Below are 19,164 nucleotides of genomic sequence, written 5' to 3'. Positions count from 1 at the left end.
TTTTTTTTTGAGACGGAGTCTCGCGCTGTGTCACCCAGGCGCCCGCCACCACGCCTGGCTAGTTTTTTGTATTTTTAGTAGAGACGGGGTTTCACCATGTTAGCCAGGATGGTCTCGATCTCCTGACCTCGTGATCCGCCCGCCTCGGCCTCCCAAAGTGCTGGGATTACAGGCTTGAGCCACCGCGCCCGGCCGGCCTGGGTTCTTCAACAGAAAATCTATAAGGAACGGAAAGGGATGGAGGGAAAACTTGTAGATGAAAAGAGACTACAAAAAGACATAAAATTTTAAGAAATGAACAACATTAAACTATAATAGACATATAATATATAATATGATATATAATAAAGCATATGATATATATGACATATAACATATGATATATAAGATATAATATAATATATGAAGAAAATCATGGCCAGGTGCAGTGGTTCACACCTGTAATCCTAGCACTTTGGGAGGCCAAGGTGGGCAGATCACTTGAGGTCAGGAGTTCAAGACCAGCCTGGCCAACATGGTAAGACCCCATCTCTACTAAAAGTACAAAAATTAGTCGGGCGTGGTGGCGCATGCCTGTAAATCCCAGCTACTTGGGAGGCTGACGCAAGAGAATTGCTTAAACCTGGGAGTCAGAGGTTGCAGTGAGCCGAGATAGTGCCACTACACTCTAGCCTAGGTGACAGAGCAAGACTCTGTTTCAAAAAAAAAAAGATAATCATGTCCAGGTGACAAATAAAACTGCTAAACAACAAATATACAGAACAAATTTTGAAAGTATCCAGAGAAAAATGAAACATTACATACAGGGAAACAAATATTTAAATTATTGTTGACGTTTTGTCAGTAATGATGAAGGAAAGAAGATAGTAGAACAACATCTAAAGTTTTGAAAGGAAAAAAATCCTGTCAACCCAGAATTCTATATCCCAGCAAAAATATCATTCAGGATGAAAAGTGAAATAAACATTTTCAGATGAAAGAAAATTAAGAAAAGTAGTTGTCAGTAGGTCTGCATTGCTTTATTAGAAAGGCTAAAGGAGGCTGGGCACGGTGGCTCATACCTGTAATCGCAGCACTTTGGGAAGCCAAGGCAGGTGGATGACCTGAGGTCAGGAGTTTGAGATCAGGCTGGCCAACAGGGTGAAACTCCATCTCTACTGAAAATACAAAAAATTAGCCAGGCGTGGGGCACACATCTGTAATCCCAGCTACTTGGGAGGCTAAGGCAGGAGAACTGCTTGAATCCGGGAGGCGGAGGTTGCAGTGAGCCGAGATCGTGCCATTGCACTCCAGCCTGGGCAACAGAGTAAGATTCCATCTCAAAAAAAAAAGTTGAACTCATAGAAACAGAAAGTAGAATGGTGGTTACCAGGGCCAGTGTGGTGGGAGAAAAAGGTAGATGTTGGTCAAAGGCTACAAACTTTTAGTTATAAGATGAATAAGTTCAGGGGATCTAGCATACAGCATGGTAACAATAGTTAACAATACTGAATTATATACTTGAAATTTGCTAAAATGTTGTCACCAGAAACCAAACCAAACCAGAACAAAAGCAACTAGGTGAGGTGACAAGTGTGTTAACTAACTTAATTGTGGTAACCATTTCACAAAATGCCACATTGTATACCTTAAAATTATCCACTTTTATTTGTCAATAATACCCAATAAAGCTAGAAACAAATCTTTTTAAGTTAACACACATACACAAAAGAAAAACATATACATATATGCACAAATAAATATATTTAGCCATAAAAAAGAAGGAAATCATGCCATTTGCTACAATGTGGATGAACCTGGATGACATGATGCTAAGAGAAATAAGCCAGGCAAAGAGAGACAAACCTGCATGATCTCACTTACATGTGGAATCCAAAAAACACTCATACAAGCCGAGAGAAGAATGATGGTTACCGGGTTGCTGTGGGGTGGAGGAAATGGGGAGACAGTCAAGGAGTACAAACTTTCAGTTATAAGATGAATAAGTTCTGAGAATCTAATGTATGGTATGGCAACCACAGTTAATAATACTGTATTGTTTACTTGAAATTTGCTAAGAGAGCAGGTAAGTGTCCTCACCTCTCTGCCCAAAATGGTAACCATGTGTGGTGAAGGAGGTGTTAGTTAATTCGATTATGGTAATCATTATACAATGTAAACATACATCACACCATCATGTTGTACACCTTGGATACATAGAATTTGCATTTATCAGTTATACATCAATAAGGTTGAAAAAAGAGATTTATAGCTTTAAATGTGAATATTACAAAAGAATAAAAGTATAAGATCAATGACCTATGGGTCCACCCTAAGAAGCTATGAAGAGAAGAGCAAAGTGTACCCAAAGTAAGTAGAAGAAATGAAATAAAGAGCAAAACTCAATGAAATAAAAAAACCCATTAAAACAATAGAGAAAATTAACAAAGCCAAAATCTGATTTTGTGAAAAAATCAACAAAATCGATAAACCCTTAGCAAAAATGATCGAGCAAGAGAAAGAACACAAGCTACCAATATCCAGTATGGAAGGATTATTACTGGCGGGCACAGTGGCTCACGCCTGAAATCCCAGCACTTTGGGAGGCCGAGGTGGGTGGATCACCTGAGGTCAGGAGTTCAAGACCAGCCTGACCAACATGGAGAAACCCCGTATCTACTAAAAATACAAAATTAGCCGGGGTGGTGGCGCATGCCTGTAATCCCAGCTACTTGGGAGGCTGAGGCAGGAGAATCGCTTGAACCCAGGAGGCAGAAGTTGCGGTGAGCCGAGATTGTGTCATTGCACTCCAGCCTGGGCAAAAAGCGAAACTCCATCTCAAAATAAATAAATGAATAAATAAATAATAGAAAAAGAAAGGATTATTACTATAAATCCTACTTACATTGAAAAGATAAAAAGTGGCCGGGTACAGTGGCTCACGTCTATGATCCCAGCACTTTGGAAGGCCAAAGCGAGAGGGTCACTTGAAGCCAGGAATTCAAGACCAGTCTGGGCAACAAAGTAAGACTTTGTCTCTACAATTTTCTTTTTTTAATGAGCTGGGTGTAGTGGTGCACACCTGTAGTCCCAGCTACTTAGGAGGCTGAGGCGGAGGATCACTTGAGCCCCAGAATTCAAGGCCACAGTGAACTACGATCATGCCACTGCACGCCAGCCTGCCTTAAAAAAAGAAAAGAAAAGGGAATATTATTAACATTATGCTAAAAATTTTGACAACTTTGGTGAGATGGACAAATTAAAACTATATATAACTTACCAAAACTGGCTCAAAATTAAACAGAAAACCTGAATAGTCTTATATCTATTAAAGGCATTGAATTTGTTATCAAAACCTTCCCAGCAAGAAAACTTCAGGCCCACATAATTTCATAGGTAAATCCTATCAGATATTTAAGGAAGAAATAACAACACCCTTCTAAACTTTTTCAGAAAATAGAGGAGGAAACAATTCTCAGCTTATTTTATGAGGTCATTATAATTCTAATACCAAAGCCTGACAAAAATGCTATTAAAAGGGGCCGGGCACAGTGGCTCACATCTGTAATCCCAGCACTTTGGGAGGCTGAGGTGGGAGGATTGCTTGAGCCCAGGAGTTCGAGACCAGCCTGGGCAACATGGCAAGATTCTGTCTCTAAAAACAAAAACAAAAATAAAAAACCTCAACAAAAGTATTAGCCAACAGAATCTAACAACATATAAGACACACAGGGAAATGGATCAAGACCCAGACATAGAGACACATCATGATCAAGCAGGATTATCTTAAAAATGCAAGGTTGGTTTAACATTTGAAAATCAGCCAGGCACAGTGGCTTGCGTCTATAATCCCAGCACTTTTCAAGGCAGAGGCAGGCGGATCACCTGAGGTCAGGAGTTCAAGACCAGCCTGCCAACATGGTGAAACCCCGTCTCTACTAAAAATACAAAACTTAGCTGGGTGTTGGGGAGGCTGAGGCAGGAGAATCACTTCAACCCGGGAAGTGGAAATTACAGTGAGCTGAGATGGCACCACTGCACTCCAGCCTGGGGGATAGAGCTAGAGCGAGACTCTGTCTCCAAAAAAAAAAAAGGAAAAAGAAAATCAATTGATGTAATTCTCTGTTTTAATAGAGTAAAAGAGAAAAACCATTTGCTCATTTTAATAGATAAAGAAAACGCATTTGATAAAATTTAATACTTATTATAAAAATTCTCAGCAAACTAAATATAGAAGGGAAATTTCTCAGTCTAACCACCTACAGCTAACATAATGGTGAAAAAAATTTTTTCTTTCATATAGTGAGGTCTTGCTATGTTGCCCAGACTGGTCTTGGACTCCTGGCTTCAAGCAATCCTTCTACCTCGGCCTCCCAAAATGCTGGGATCACAGGAGTGAGCCCCCATGCCTGGTCCATGGTGAGACATTTTTAATTTAATTTAATTTAATTTAATTTTTTTTTTGCTTCCTGCCAAGCGCAGTGGCTCACACCTGTAATCCTAGCACTTTGGGAGGCTGAGGTGGGTGGATCACTTGAGGTCAGGAGTTCGAGACCAGACTGGCCGACATGGTGAAACCCCATCTCTACTAAAAATACAAAATTAGCCAGGGGTGGTGGCAGGCACCTGTAATCCCAGCTACTCAGGAGGCTGAGGCAGGAGAATCACTTGAACCCGGGAGGCAGAGGTTGCAGTTAGCTGAGATTATGCCTTTGCACTCCAGCCTGGGCAACAACAGCGAAACTCCATCTCAAAACAAAACAAAACAAAAAAACAGTGTGTCAACTGGTTATGTCACATTTAATTTAAATTTTTAATTTTTTTTAGAGACAGAGCCTCACTCTCTCACCCAGGCTGGAGCACAGAGGTGCGAACAGAGCTTCACTGCAGCCTCAAACTCCTGGACTAAGTAATCCTCCCGCCTTAGTCCCCTGAGTAGCTGGGACTACAAGTGCAAGCCACCACACCCAGCTAACTAATTTTTTTGTAGAAACGGGGTCTTGAAATATTGCCCAAGCTAACCTTGAACTCCTGGGCTCATGTAATCCTCCTGCCTTGGCCTCCCAAAGTGCTGCGATTATAGATTTGAGCCTCTGCACCTTGCCCTATAATATTGGTAATCAAGTAGGTAAATAAGTTGGAGAAACATTACCGAAAGTCTGGAATGAAAGCCTGAGGTATAAGTGATATTCTTGTGTGGCTCAGAAATGGACTCAGAAGTCCATCCTTGAAGAGCAGTTCCAGAGGTGCCCTCAGTAAATTCAAGGTTGATGAAATCCAAGACATATAACAAGCCTACTGATTTGGACCCTCTTGGACTAATAAGTCTTCTTTGTGCATTAAAATATTGCATTGTTTCCTTGTAGTTACAATTCACACTCATGCAAGGATGACCAAGCAGCAGGTGTCAGTGAGTGAAAGGGGAGTGGGCTGTGCATCTAGGGCTGCAAGCACAAAGGAGTCCAGTCATGAGGGCCTCACAAATGAAGTGGGCCTAGAGTGAGGCTCTGAATGGAAAGGAGACTTAGACGAGGGGTGAGGAGGCAGGTTGGTGAAGAGGCTGGGGACTCTGAAAAATGTAGACCTGGCCAGGTGTGGTGGCTCACGCCTGTAATCCCAGCACTTTGGGAGGCCGAGGCAGGCAGATCACTTGAGGTCAGGAGTTCGAGACCAGCCTGGCCAACATGGTGAAACCCCGTCTCTACTAAAAATACAAAAATTAGCCAGGCATGGCACTGGGCATCTGTAGTCCCAGCTACTCAGAAGGCTGAGGCAGAAGAATCACGTGAACCCAGGAGGCAGAGGTTGCAGTGAGCTGAGATTGCACCACTGCAGTCTAGCCTGGGTGACCAAAAAAAAAAAAAAAAAAGTGGATGTATTCGCCCTCATCACCTCCCTTCCCTTTTCAATAGTACAAATCATGGAGTATTACATTTTATTAAACATAATAATGTCAAACACTGGACAGTAAACAAAACAATCCAAAGTGACTTCATATTTTGCTTTGTGAGATGCCACACAGTTTGAAGGGCAGAAAATGCACCCATTTTCCTCATTTGTTTATTTACTAAAAGCCTGCTCCATCAGAATAAATCTGCATCCATTCCTAGCCAAATCATAGTCAAAGGATGAAAGGAAGAAGAAGAGTCAACGTGAGATCAGGCTGCATAGGCTGTTATGGTTAATCTAGGAAGGCCATAGGCCTCCACCAAGGGGAGAGTATCTAAGTGGTCCCTCAGTGACTCAAAAAGAGTTTGGCAGCTTCCATACAGGGCCTCAATTTCCTCTGGAAAATGGGAGTCATAGGAGTGACTATCTAGCTTGTTTAAGGAGCCAAGGACACAGAGAGCTCTGAAGGAGATGCTGGATCTCCTATTCCAAGCCTGGGCACCACCTCCACCACCACCCACCTTTAAAAGCCTTCTTGAAACTCACACTGGCTGTTGGCCTACAACAAATGTTAACTATTTCCCAGAGGGACTGGGAGCAGTATGAGTGGTTTGCTACCCTGACTTCTGACAAGAAGCCTGGCCTGGGTTCTAGCCCTGGGACCTGGTCAACTTCTTCCCAGCACAGAGTGGCCTTTAGCCACTTGCTGGTTTTTCTTGTTACTTCCTGTGTCATTGTGGCCCAATTTTATTTCCTTCCTGTATTTATTCCCTTTACAAAGTGACTTTACATCTCCTCCTGTGAAAATGCATGGTCTGTTTTCTCCCTCCTTGAATCTGGTCTGGCCTGGTGACTTGCTTTGATCAGTCCAATGCATTGGAGGTAATGGCATGCTAGTTTTGAGGCCAGGTCTCAAGAGACCTTGTCCACCTTTACTGTCTCTTGGAATCCTGCCACGACCACAACAACAAACCCAGGGAGCCTGCTGGAAGATAAAAGACCATATGAAATAGAGAGGAATTGCCCTGGTTGAGGCCACCATAGACCAGCTAGGCTCTAGCCAACTTCCTTGAGTGAGTCCAGCCAAGATCAGCCAGGCCCAGCCCAATCAGCAGTATACCCACCTAAGCCATAGACTAGTGAGCTCAATACATGGTTGTTATTTTAAGCCACTAAATTTTGGGGTAGTTGTTACAAAGCAATGGACAATTGATACCCTGTGTTAATTTAGTTTCCGTGGATGAGCCATAAGCTTCTTCAGGGCCTGTCAGGTTCTTTTATTTAATTTTTGAACCATGTATGGTTTGAACATGTATAGTTCATACAATTTTTGAACCATACATGAGACTTAAATGGGGCAGGTCAATTTCTTTGTTTCCTCCATCCCAGCTTCTAGCACTGGGACTGAGCACATATTAGGCATTACATAAAGACTTGTTGATTGCTGGGTGTGATGGCTCGTGCTTGTAATCTCAGCACTTTGGGAGGCTGAGGCAGGAGAATTGCTTGAGCCCAGGAGTTTGAGACCAGCCTGGACAACATAGTGAGACTCCCTGGGCAACGTAGTGAGACTATCTCTACAAAAAAATAAAAATAAAAAAATGAGGCAGGAGGATCGCTTGAGCTTAGGAGGTCAAGTCTGCAATAAGCCATGATCATGACTGCACTCCCACCTGGAAAGCAGAGGAAAACCCTGTCTTAAAAAAGAAAGAAGAAAAAAGAAGGAGAAGGAGAAGAAGAAAAGACTTGCTGATGAATCAGTTATTCACTAGAAACTGTCTTGGTTGATTGGGTGACTTTGAGAATACTGTTTTGCTTCCCTGGATAAATGTATTTGTCTCCTGTTTATATCTCTGTTTATTCTTTCCAAGGACTGGATTAGGTATGAATAAAGATGTCAATCTCCATGTCAAAACTTTTCCAGAGCATCTCCTGGTGCGATCTGTGAAGACTGAGTCTTATGAAGATTGAGTCATAGGAAGACTTAATCTACTTTATTTTAAATGCAGAAAAATTGTGAAACAAGTCTTGTGAAATATTTTTGGGTTTAATCACAGTTTGTTTAAGTGCTTTTTACCCAGCATGCAAAATAATTCATTCACTTACCACTTTTCTCTGTACTTCTCTTGCAGGGGGAATGTCAGATGTCAGATATTTCAGGATGTAAGATTGAAGTGTGTGGTAGTGGAGGCAGAGGGGTCCCTCAGAGAACAAGGCAGCAAAAAAGTATACACCTTGCAATTTTCATTCATTTGGGTTGTAGGTAACACACAGAAGTGCCCTGGACTCCTAAACACCCTGCACAGTGGTCTAACCTTTGTGATGCTTGGCAATGACAACTGGCTTCTAGGTCCCCAGGAGTACACAGAACCTAGAAGGGAGCCCATGCTCCATGCTATTTCCCACGATGACCCCGGAAGCTTCTCCCCTCTCCTCCACCATCTGAGCTTGTGTCTGGTCCAGTTCTGTGCCTGCACAGCAAGATCACCTCTCCTGAATATCTTAATAGTTGTCTTGCAGGTCCAGGTAAGGAAAACCAGGAGCCACTTGTCTTCATGTAGCCCCTCAGGCTTGCCTGTGAAGCTGAGAGGAGATGGGGAAGCTGGCACTCCTGAGACTGTTGAAAGCCCCAGCACAGCAGTAAGAAGTGGCAACTCACTGGCAGTTCTGAAAAGGCTAATTGTTGCTGAACCAGTCGCTCTCTAAGTGTGTATCCCAGGAGGGGAAGGGGAGGGGGCAGACAGCAGAGGTCAAGCGGCTGGAGCTGGGAGGGGCCACATACCTGAGGCAGGGCTGCTGCCAAAGCAGTCACAGCTGTCTGTTCTCTTCTCAGATGTCTTTTTTTTTTTTTTTTTTTTTGAGATGGAGTTTCACTCTTGTTGCCCAGGATGGAGTGCAATGGTGTGATCTCCGTTCACTACAACCTGCGCCTTCTGGGTTCAAGCGGTTCTCCTGCCTCATCCTCCTGAGTAGCTGGGATAACAGGTGCATGCCACCACGCCCAGCTAATTTTTGTATTTTTAGTAGAGATGGGTTTTCCCCATGTTGGCCAGGCTGGTCTCAAACTCCTGACCTCAGGTGATCTGCCCGCCTCAGCCTCCCAAAGTGCTGGGATTACAGGCATGATAATCCAGCCTCAGATGTCTTTTCAAATAGGCAACACACATGCCTCTGTTAACTAGCATCATTCTGGATTCCCCCTTGTTCTTTTTTTTTTTTCTTAATTTTTAATTTTTAATTTTTTTTTTTGAGACAGGGTCTTGCTCCATTACCCAGGTTGGAATGCAGCGGCTGATTTTGGTTCACTGCAACCTCGACCTCCTGGGCTCAAGCAACCCTCCCACCTCAGCCTCCCAAGTAGCTGGGACCACAGGCGCATGCCACCACACTGGCTAATTTTTGTATTTTTTGTAGATATGCGGTCTTGCTATGTTGCCCAGGCTGGTCTCAAACTCCTGAGCTCAAGTGATCTGTCTGCCTCGGCCTCCTGAAATGCTGGGATTACAGGTGTGAGCCACCGTACCAGCCCACTCTCCCTCCCCATCCTGTTCTTTATGTTCAATATCCATCCCTGCTCCAGTTTTAATTAAGAGAATTCTCTCTAGTTTAGACATAGACAATGGAGCATGAGAAAGCAGGCCAAGGAAGAAGCAAGGATTACAGGATGTTGTGGGAGGGGTGCAGCAGGAGGGAGGGCATAAGGGAGAGAGGTGTGCTGTTGTGGATGGGTGGAGGAAACAAACAAGAATCCTTGAGGTCAGGTCCTCATCTAGCCTCATCTGCTGGGATTCAGAATCCCCACTTACTGCACTTGACTACTGTTTCATGCCTAAACTGATCTCAACAAAATGAGGTCAAAAGGGAAAGCTATTCTCAGATGACTGTAGCCAAAACACAAAGCTACCTGCTAGCAAATCTGGATTAATTTACTTGGGGAGTTCTTGATTAACAGAATGGGGAAATTGCAACAAGTCTGATGGTGAGACAAGTTTCTATGAGATGAATCCCATTTCACCATTGTCTTCCATGAGAAAAATTGATGAATGGTGAAGAGAGTTTCTGGCCTTGCAAACAAAAATAATTGCAATAATAATGCTAACAGTGAGATAACATTATTATTATTATTTAGAGACAGGGTCTCACTCTGTTGCCAAAGCTATAGTGCAGTGGCCATATCATAGCTCACCGTAACCTTGAACTCCTGGGCTCAAGCAATCCTCTCGCCTTAGCCTCCTGAGTAGCTGGGACTACAGGCCCATGTCATCATGTCTGGCTAATTAATTTTTTTTTTTTTCTAGAGATGGGGTCTTGCTTTGTTGCCCAGGCTGGTCTCAAACTCCTGGCCTCAAGCAATCCTCCTGCCTCGGTTTCCCAAAGTGCTGAGATGAGAGATGTGAGCCACTGCACCTGGCTGCAGAACTAACATTTTTTAAAAAAGAACTGAATATTCATTATTCATTAAGTATATTATTCTTTAAATTTTTATTTATTGAAGTAAAATTCACGTTATATAAAATCCACCCTTTTAACCATTTTAAAGTGTACAATTCCATGATTTTTAGTATATTCACAATGTTGTGCAGTCATCAGCACTATTCGATTCCAGAACGTTTTCATCATCTTTCTCCCCTCCCCCCGCAAAACAGGCTTGGCGAAGTGGCTCACACCTCTAATCCCAGCACTTTTGGAGGCCAAGGTAGGCAGGGAGCTTGAGCCCAGGAGTTCAAGACCAACCTGGGCAATATAATGAAACCCCGTCTCTACAAAAAAATACAAAAATTAGCCAGCCATGGTGATACCTGTCTGTAGTCCCAGCTACTCGGGAGGTTGAGGTGGGAGGATCTCTCGAGTCCCAAAGGTCAAGGCTGCAGTGAGCTGAGATCGAGCCACTGCACTCCAGCCTGGGGGACAGAGCGAGACCTTGCTTCAAAAAACAAAACAAAAATCCAACTCAATAACAAAAAGACAAACAACCCAATTTAAAATGAGCAAAGGACTTGATAAACATGTCTCCAAAGAAGACATGGACAAAGAGCACATGAAAAGATGCTTGCCATTAATCATTAAGGAAATGAAGGTGGGGTGCGGTGGCTCACACCTGTAATCCCGGCACTTTGGGAGGCCAAGGTAGGTGGATCATGAGGTCAGGAGTTCGAGTCTAGCCTGGCCAACATGGTGAAACCCCATCTCTACTAAAAATACAAAAATTAGCTGGGTGTGGTGGCGGGCACCTGTAATCCCAGCTACTTGGGAGGCTGAGGCAGGAGAATCGCTTGAACCTGGGAGGTGGAGGTTGCAATGAGTCAAAATCTGGGCGACAGAGTGAGACTCCATCTCAAAAAGAATAAAAAAAAGAAACAAGAAAATGAAAACCACAATGAGATACAACTTCACACCCCTTTGGATAGCTATAATTTTTAAAAATGAAAATAAATGCTGACAAGAATGTGGAGAAAATTGAATCTTCATGCATTGCTGGTAGGAATGTAAAATGATGTAGCCATTGTGGAAAACACTGCGCAGTTCCTCAAAAAGTTAAACTTAGAATTACCATATGACCCAGCAATTTCACTTCTAGGTATATACCAAGAGAATGGAAAGCATACATTCAAAGAAAATTTTGTACACAAATGTTCATAGCAGCTCAGTTTACAGTAGGCAAAGATGAAAACAACTTAAATGTCCATCAACAGATGAATGGATAAACATAGAGACAGAAAGTAAAGTAGTGGTTCCCAGGATCTAAGGGGAAGGGGAACAGGAAGTGACTGCTTAATGGGATCTCTATAGATTTGCCTATTCTGAATGTCTTATATAAATGGAATCATACAATATGTGGCCTTTTGTGACTGACTTCTTTCAGTTAGCATAATGTTTTCAAGGTTCATCCATGTTTTGCCATGTAACAGTACTTCATTCCTTTCTATTTTTTTATTTTATTTCAAGACTGAGTCTTGCTCTATCACCCAGGCTGGAGTGCAGTCGTGCAATTTTGGCTCACTGCAACCTCCACCTTGGGGGTTCAAGTGATTCTCCTGCTTCAGCCCCTGAGTAGCTGGGACTATGGGCATGCACCATCATGCCCGGCTAATTTTTGTATTTTTAGTAGAGATGGGGTTTTGCCATGTTGACAAGGCTGGTCTCGAACTCCTGACCTCAGGCAATCTACCCGCCTCAGCCTCCCAAGAGCCACAGCACCCAGCCTCATTCCTTTTTATGACTGAATAATTTCATTATATGGTGAGACCACATTTTGTATACACATTCATGTATACGTTTTTATTTGAATACTTGTTTTCAATTCTCTTAGATGTATGCTTAGAAGTGGAATTGCTGGGTCACATGATAATTCTACATTTAACTTATTGAGGAACTCTCAAACCGTTTTCTATAGTGGCTGTCCCATTTTCCATTTCCACCAGCAATATACAAGGGTTCCAATTTCTCCACATTTTTGCCAACATTTATTTTCCTTTTTAAAAATTATAGCCATCCTAATGGGTGTGAAGTAGCATCTCATTGTTTTGGGATTTTTTTTTTTTTTTGGCTGTGTTTCATTTTAGAGACTGGGTTCCCTCTGTCACCCAGGCTGGAGTGCAGTGGCATGAACATGGCTCACTGCAGCCTCGAACTCTTGGGGTTCAAGGGATCATCCTGCCTCAGCCTCCCAAGTAAGTGGGCCTATAGGCGTACATCACTGCACAGGATAATTTTTTTTTTTTTTTTTTAAGACAGAGTCTTGCTCTGTTGCCCAGGCTGGAGAGCAGTGGCGCCATCTCGGCTCACTGTAATCTCTGCCTTCCAGGTTCAAGCGATTCTCGTGCCTCAGCCTCCCAGTAGCTGGGACTATAGGCACACGCCACCATGCCCAACAAATTTTTGTTTTAGTAGGCACGGAGTTTCACCATGTTGGCCAGGCTGGTCTTCAACTCCTAACCTCAAGTGATCTGCCTGCCTCAGCCTCCCGAAGTGCTGGGATTACAGGAGTGAGCCACTGCACCTGACCCACAGGCCAATTTTTTAAATTTTTGTAGAGACAGGGTATCACTTTGTTGCCCAGGTTGGCCTTGAACTTCTGGCTTTAAGCCATCCTCCTGCCTCATTCTCCCTAAGTGCTGGGATTACAAGCACGAACCATAGTGCCTGGCCTCATTGTGGTTTTCATTTTCATTTCCCTAATGACTACTGATGTTGAGTGTCATTTTATGTACTTGTTGGCCATTCATGCATCTTCTTTGGAGACATGTCTGTTAAGTACTTTGCTCATTTTAAGACTGAGTTGTTTATCTTTTTGTTGTTGAGAGTTCTTTTTTGTTATTTCTTGTTTTTATTTCTTTAAACCCTTTATTGACCAAGAGAAAGTTCTTTACATATTCTGAATACCAGACCGTTATCAGATATATTATTTGTAAATATTTTCTATCATTCTGTAGGTTGTCTTTTCACTTTCTTGATATATCTCTTAATGAACAAAAGTTTTTAATTTTGATGAAGTACAGTTTTTTTTTATTGCTTTGTTTGTGCTTTTGGTGTCATATTTAAGAAACTGTTGCCTAAAAGGTTATTATTCTTTTTAATCCGAACCTTTGTTTAGCACTTTATAGTCTGGGGTCTGCTTTCATGTATGTACATTACTTCATTTATAAAGTGACATTTGAGAATGTAAGAGACTTAAATCTTTGAGATAATATAAAACAAAAATGATCTTAAGTGTAACCAAGAATGCTTGCCTAGCCTCAAAACCTATGCCATATAAGTAGGGTGACTATAAAAAGTTATCACTTTTTTTTTTTTTTTTGAGATGGAGTCTCGTTCTGTTGCCTAGGCTGGAGTGCAGTGGCGTGATCTTGGCTCACTGCAACCTCCACCCCTCCAGGTTTAAGCAATTCTCTGCCTTAGCCTCCAGACTAGGTGGGATTACAGGTGCATGCCACCACGCCTGGCTAATTGTTTTGTATTTTTAGTAGAGACGGGGTTTCACCATCTTGGCCAGGCTGGTCTTGAACTTCTGACCTCGTGATCCACCCGCCTCGGCCTCCCAAAGTGCTGGGATTATAGGCATGAGCCACTGCGCCCGGCCAAAAAGTTATCACTTTTAATCAAATTTTTCTCAACATATTTGAGAATAAAAGCATGTGCTATTAATAATTACAATAAGGTAACAGGCATGAACGGGGACTGTTCCATCCAAACTGGAACATATGTTTCCCCTACATATATGTAATAGAGACCTGAGTTCTAATGTTAGCTTCAGCATTAACTTGCTAAGCCTTCAGCTATACATATGGGGTGAAGTAGATACTTTTTTTTTTCTTTGAGATGGAGTCTTGCTCCATCACCCAGGCTGGAGTGAAGTGGCATAATCTCAGTTCACTGCAACCTCTGCCTTCCAGGTTCAAGTGATTCCCCCGTCTCAGCCTCCCAAGTAACTGTAAGTAAGCCCGTCTCTACCAAAAAATACAAAAATTAGCCAGGCGTGATGGCGTGTGCCTGTAGTCCCAGCGACTTGGGAGGTTGAGGTGGGAGAATTACTTGAACCTGGGAGGCAGAGGTTGCAGTGAGCCGAGATCCAGCCACTGCACTGCAGCCTGGGCAAGACCGTGAGACTCGGCTGGGCGTGGTGGCTCACGCCTATAATCCCAGCATTATGGGAGGCTGAGGCAGGTGGATCACCTGAGGTCAGGAGTTCGAGCCCACCCTGGCCATCATGGTGAAACCCCGTCTCTACCAAAAATACAAAAAATTAACCGGGTGTGGTGGCGGGTGCCTGTAGTCCCAGCTACTCAGGAGGCCGAGGCAGGATAATTGATTGAAGCTGGGAGGTGGATGTTGCAGTGAGACGAGATTGTGCCATTGTACTCCATCCTGGGGAACAAGAGTGAGACTCCATCTCAAAACAAAACAAAACAAAACAAAAAAACCCACGAAAATAAATAAAAATATACAGTATATTGTCTTTCACTTGGTGTAATGCATTTGAAATTATCCATGTTGTTGTATACATTCATAATTTTTTCATTTTTAGTGCCATTGTATGGATGTATCACAGATTATCCACTCCCCAATTGTGGGATATTTACATTGTTTCCAATTTTTGGTAATTATTAATAAAGCTGCTATATACATTCACGTATAGGTTTTTATGTGAACATCGGTTTTAATTTCACTTGAATAAACAACTAGGATTATTTGGATTGGGGTATATGGTTAAGTTGGGATTGTTGGGTATATGGTTAAGTATATGTTTCCAATTAAGTTTCTTGAAATTATCAGGCCGGGTGCAGTGGCTCACACCTGTAATTCCAGCACTTTGGGAGGCCGAGGCGAGTAGATCACCTGAGGTCGGGAGTTCAAGATCAGCCTGAACAACATGGAGAAACCCTGTCTCTACTAAAAATACAAAATTAGCTGGTGTGGTGGCGCAATACCATAATCCCAGCTACTTGGTAGGCTGAGGCAGGAGAATCGCTTAAACCCAGGAGGCGGAGGTTGCAGTGAGCCAAGATTGTACCATTGCACTCCAGCCTGGGCAACAAGAGCAAAACTCCGTCTTAAAAAAAAAAAAAAAAAAACAGGCTGGGTGTGGTGTGGTGGCTTATGCCTGTAATTCCAGCACTCTGGGAGGTTGAGGCGGGCAGCTACTTGGGAGAGAGGCTGAGACAGGAGAATCGCTTGAACCTGGAAGGCGGAGGTTGCAGTGAGCTGAGATCTCACCACTGCACTCCAGCCTGGACGACAGAGTGAGACTCCACCTCAAAAAAAAAAAAAAAAAAAAAAAAAGAAAAGAAAAGAAATTATCATTAGTGGCACACAGATTTAAATATATTTGATCCATTTCTATTGCCCTTATTTATGCTCAAATTGTCCTACTTTTGACCAGTGAAGGCCTCTTCAAGTTGACGTCCAAGTTCTTTTAACGAAAATCTTGTAGTGTGATGGTTTCTTTGCTGTCTTATATGACAAGATGTTCCAGGCATGTGATGTATATTTCTTGTCCCAACTTGTATTCAGTTTTAATACACTATTGCTGGTGACTGTAGAAAAGACAAGGTATCTGGAAAATGTTATAGCACGACCCATGTGTCCCTAATTCTGTATGATGTTGATCTTTAATTTGAATTTGTTGTATAATTAACAAACACATCAAGTTCTAGATTCTGTTGCAAAAACATCCTCTTGTGTAAAACTAGATATGCATTAGTGTGGGAGTGATGAGAGCCCAGGGAAAAATGTGGGGAAGAAAAGAATCAAATTAGACACTGGAGCAATGAACCTCCAGATTTTCATGTGTGAATGACGCATGGGGTGGTGTTGAGAGTCTTCGGGAGGGAATGGTGGCGATATGATGCTTTCCCTTGTAATGTTAAGCAAAGAGTTTGGTGCAGCTCCAAAAGTGTGGTCTTCTGCTTCTGGCCACAAGCATCTGAATTATCTGAGGAGCTAGCTCTCTCTTTTTCTTTTTCTTTCTTTCTTTTTTTTTTTTAAGACAGGGTCTTACTCTGTTGCCCAGGCTGCAGTGCAGTGGCACGATCTCGCCTCACTGCAACCTCTGCCTCCTGGGCTAAAGTTATCCTCCTGCCTCAGCCAACCCAAGTAGCTGGGACTACAGGTGTAAGCCCCCACACCCAGGTAATCTGAAGAGCTTTTAAAAATACATATCCCTGGCTTGTACCCTAGACTAGGTGAATCAGAGTCTCTGGAAGAAAGGCCTGAAGTGGTAGGAGCCTAATCTACTGAGGTTTTATTAAAGCCTAACCCTGCTGGGGAAAGAAAAATACCAAACTTTAGCCTCTTTAGCCATCCTGTCCCACCTAAGGTGAAGAGAAAACTAAGAAACCCTGGTAAAGTTAATATATATGCTTGTGTATAAGTGGAAAGAATGACAACAATGATAGCAGGGACAAGATGGAATAATTAGGAATATTTTGTTATTATAAGGTACTTGCAATGTCCATGAGGTAGTATAGTGTTATTTGAATGTGCAATTGGATTATTTGAAAATGTAAATTGCATATTTGCAAATTCTTGGGCAACCACTAAAACAAAACAAAACAAAGACAAAAGAATAACTGGTATGTTAATAAAGGTGAGAAAAGAGAATCATATAAAATTCTCAATTAAAACCCCAAAAGGTGTCTGGGTGTGGTGGCTCACACCTGTAATCCCAGCAATTTGGGAGGCTGAGGCAGGTGGATCACCTGAGGTCAGGAGTTCAAGATCAGCCTGGCCAACATGGTGAATCCCCATCTCTATGAAAAACACAAAAATTAGCCGGGTGTGGTGGCGCATTCCTGTAGTCCCAGCTGCTTGGGAGGCTGAGGCAGGAGAATCGCTTGAACCAGGGAGGCAGAGGTTGCAGTGAGCCAAGACGGCACCACTGCACTCCAGCTTAGGGGACAAGAGCAAGACTCCATCACACACACACACACACACACACACACACACACACACCCCAAAGGCAGAAAATGTGTAGAAAACAAATATAGATAAAAAATAAGGGTAACAAATAGAAAACAGTAACAAGGCCAGGTGCCATGGCTCACACCTCAATTCCAATACTTTCGGAGGCTGAGGCAGGAGGATCACTTAACACCAAGAATTGAAGAGCAGCCTGGACAACATAGTGAGACTCTGTCGCTACAAAACAAACAAACAAATAAAGAAGCTTAGCAGGCAGGGCGCAGTGGCTCACGCCTGTAATCCCAGCACTTTGGGAGGCCGAGGTGGGCAGATAACGAGGTCAGGAGATCGAGACCTTCCTGGCTAACACGGTGAAACCCCGTCTCTACTAAAAATATAAAAAAAATTAGCCGGGCATGGTGGTGGGTGCCTGTAGTCCCAGCTACTCTGGGGGCTGAGGCAGGAGACTGGCGTGAACCTGGGAGGCAGAGCTTGCAGTGAGATGGGGTTCCACTCCATAGAGATGGCATCACTGCACTCTAGCCTGGGTGCCAGAGCAAGACTCTGTCTCAAAAAAAAAAAAAAAAAGTTTAGCCAAGTGTGGAGGTGGGCACGTATAGTACCACTACTTGGGAAGTGGGAGGATCGCTTAAGCCCAGGATTTTAAGGCTGCAGTGAGCCACGATCATACCATTGTACTCTAGCCTGGGTGACAGAGTGAGACTCCAACTCAAAAAAAAAAAAAAAAAAAAAAAGGCCAGGTATGGTGGCTCACACCTGTAATCCCAGGACTTTGGGAGGCCAAGACTGGTGGATCACTTGAGGTCAGGAGTTCAAGACCACCCTGCCCAATATGGTGAAACCCTATTTCTACTAAAAATACAAAAATTAGCCAGGTTTGGTGGCATGAGCACGTAATCTCAGCTACTTGGGAGGCTGAGGCGGGAGAATCGCTTGAATTCAGGAGGTGGAGGTTGCTGTGAGCTGAGAACATGCCATTGCACTCCAGCCTTGGCAACAGAGCAAAACTGTGTCTCAAAAAACAAACAAACAAACAAGAACAACAAAAAAAAGAAAGAAAACAGTAACAAATATAGTAGACATTAATTCAACTAGATCATTAATCACTTTAAGCATCAGTGGTCTAAATAGACCAATCAAAAGACAGAGGTTCTAAATAGACCAATCAAAAGACAGAGTATGAATGAAAAACAAGACCCAACTATATGTTGTCTACAAGAAACACATTTTAAATATAAAGACATATATAGATTAAAAGTAAAGTGATGGAGAAGGATATATCATAGATAACACTAATCAAAAGAAAGCAGGAGGCCGGGCGCGGTGGCTCAAGCCTGTAATCCCAGCACTTTGGGAGGCCGAGACGGGCGGATCACGAGGTCAGGAGTTCGAGACCATCCTGGCTAACACGGTGAAACCCCGTCTCTACTAAAAAAAAAAAATACGAAAAACTAGCCGGGCGAGGTGGCAGGCGCCTGTAGTCCCGGCTACTCGGGAGGCTGAGGCAGGAGAATGGCGTAAAAACCCGGGAGGCGGAGCTTGCAGTGAGCTGAGATCCGGCCACTGCACTCCAGCCTGGGCGACACAGCGAGACTCCGTCTCAAAAAAAAAAAAAAAAAAAAAAAAAAAATGGCCGGGCGCGGTGGCTCAAGCCTGTGATCCCAGCACTTTGGGAGGCCGAGACGGGCGGATTACGAGGTCAGGAGATCGAGACCATCCTGGCTAACACGGTGAAACCCCGTCTCTACTAAAAAATACAAAAAACTAGCCGGGCGAAGTGGCGGGCGCCTGTGGTCCCAGCTACTCGGGAGGCTGAGGCAGGAGAATGGCGTGAACCCGGGAGGCGGAGCTTGCAGTGAGCTGAGATCCGGCCAC

This window comes from Theropithecus gelada, chromosome 7a (genome assembly GCF_003255815.1).
Source record: "Theropithecus gelada isolate Dixy chromosome 7a, Tgel_1.0, whole genome shotgun sequence".
NCBI lineage: Eukaryota > Metazoa > Chordata > Mammalia > Primates > Cercopithecidae > Theropithecus > Theropithecus gelada.
The sequence above is the reverse complement of the archived record's forward strand: the minus strand, read 5'-3'. Positions refer to the sequence as shown.